This window comes from Octopus bimaculoides, chromosome 10, assembly GCF_001194135.2.
Source record: "Octopus bimaculoides isolate UCB-OBI-ISO-001 chromosome 10, ASM119413v2, whole genome shotgun sequence".
Taxonomy (NCBI): Eukaryota; Metazoa; Mollusca; class Cephalopoda; order Octopoda; family Octopodidae; genus Octopus; species Octopus bimaculoides.
This window is the reverse complement of record NC_068990.1, coordinates 23217538-23220163: the sequence shown is the minus strand read 5'-3', so window position 1 is coordinate 23220163 and position 2626 is coordinate 23217538.

Below are 2626 nucleotides of genomic sequence, written 5' to 3'. Positions count from 1 at the left end.
TTATTATTATTATTATTATTATTATTATTATTATTATTATTATTATTATTATTATTATCATTATTATTATTATTATTATTATCATCATTATTATTATTATTATTAGTAGTAGTAGTAGTGTTATTGCTATGATATATATATATATATATATCTTTATAAACATACATAGTTTATATATTATAAAGTGTCAAATAATTGTTTCGTTATACATTTAGAATCTTGTCATTCTCTTCCACCTTTAACTAAACCATAAAAATTAATGCGATCTAAAAATGTCTAGGCATCTTTTAAACCGTATACACATATTGAAGTCATCTTTACATAAAATATTTTCTTCCACAAGAATATTAATTACTGTTTTAGCCAGTGTATAAGATGGGTTTTTAATATTTTTTAATGTATCAAAAATTTGTCTAGCGTTTAATGAAGCCGTATTAATTCTGCGAAACCGAGTCTAATAGATTTGGGAGCCTGTTAAGTATAAATCTACAAGGTACAATAATCAATACTAATAATAGAATATTAAAATGAAGCCAAACAACAATTTTTCATCACGAGTTTTTGTAAAATTACGACATGTCAGCAGTTATGCAAGGAGGTCATATCGTATCATTGTGCCACCCCTGATATATGTCTTATGTTATTTAATGATAGGATGAGCTTTAAGAAACTTCTGTCTAATATCTCAATGAAAACATTTTCCTAGAACGAGAAAATGAATTTTTAACTTTGATCCTTATGCAACGAGTGGATGACAACAAAACCATAGTCGTGGTGTTGCTACCTTTGTAAATGATTTTGGTTACATAAAACATTCACGGCCAGGAATACGATTCTTGCGTCCTGTATAGCAATTCTCTTCACCAAAGTATAATCAACTATACTAATGGAAGAAAATGAAATTGAAATGTGTGTGTGTGTGTGTGTGTGTGTGTGAGTGTGTGTGTGTGTGTGTGGGTGTGTGTGTGTGTGTGTACATATATATGTATGTATGTGAAGCATTTGCATAATGTTCGTTTTCGTGTCAATTTAGATATAAAACAAATTAAACTGAAGAATTTGAAGAATTATACAATACTTTTTAGTAGAGTACATATTTATTACACATTTACAAGAGGACTGATGACAGTGATTTCGAAGTTTCCTTTCTACTTGCCTTCTCAAATTTCGGCATGCCAGCCTACAAGAACACATATATATAAATAAGTATGTTTTTACACACACATGTATGTATTATGCATGTATGTATGTATGTATGTATGTATGCATGTATGTATGCATGTATGCTTGTATGTAAGTATTTAATGTATGTGTATGTTAACCTCCTTTTTTCTGGGAAAAATGCTATTATATACGAGGTAATCAAGCAAATCATTTGCAGTTTTCTGTTCATTTCTAATCTTAAAGCTTTAACGATGTCCTGAACTATTTTTCAGATGAGAAAGTTAAGTTTTTAGTGAAATGATTTATTAGCTGTTCATCTACCGTGTAGGGAGAGTAAGATACAATCTCTTTCATTATAGGAATACAAAATTGTTGGTTTCTTCCGACAGTGTAGAAAAGGCTTGTGATTTTGAAATTAATCGTTTTATATCAATTTTATTTTATAATGTTGGCACCTGTATCAGTAAGTTAGTTTCTACGCGTTTTTTCGATCTTCAAGAAAAAATTTCAAAATTTCTTTTTAACAACTTCCATTTATCTATTAACTTTATTTGTTCCATTCATTAGATTGTGGCCATTCTCGGGAACCGCCTTGAGAAATTTTAAGTCGAATGAATCTACCCAAGTACTTTTTTCTGAAGCCTGGTATTCTATCCTTCTCCTTTGCCGAACCGCTAGTTTACGGGGACGTAAACACAGCAACACCGGATGTCAATCGGTAGAGGGGAGCACATACATATATAGATATACATATGTATGACGGGCTTCTTTCAGTTTCCGTCTACCAAATCCACTCACAAGGCTTTGGTTGGCCCGAGGCTATAGTAGAAGACACTTGCTGAAGGTGCCACGCAGTGGGACTTGAACCCGAAACCATGTGGTTGATAAGTAAGCTACTTACCACACAGCCGCTTCTGCGCCTGTATAATCATCTGCATAATCTTTTATTCTTTTTCTTGTCTCAGTAATATGAATGCTGCAGCACAAAACTCTTTCCCTTCCTTTCAATTGTCATACAAATAACACATTTGTCAAAATTTATCCCTTGCGTTTAATCGTCAAACAGGGAGAGCCACCCTGCAACAACTACAAGCAGATCCAGACCTTCATCAACAAATGCCTCCGGCAGATCCTCCATCTGATGTGGTTCGACAGAGTGCCAAACACCGACCTGTAGGAAAGGGCCCGAAGCAGATATAGAAACTGAGCATTTTGGACGAGCTCAGGACTACCGGCCTGACATGGGAAGCAGCCAAGAAACACGCCAATGATAGCAAAAAGTGGAAAATAACGGTTGAGGCCCTATGCTCCACAAGGGGAAACATGGATTAAAAGAAGAGATAGTTTAATCGTTACGCCTTTTTTTTTATTTTCTCCTTATCTAACACACACGCGCGCGCACGCACACAGAATGAAGTCATTCGTCGAAGACAACGTATTAGTGTTCAGCTTTAACCAGACA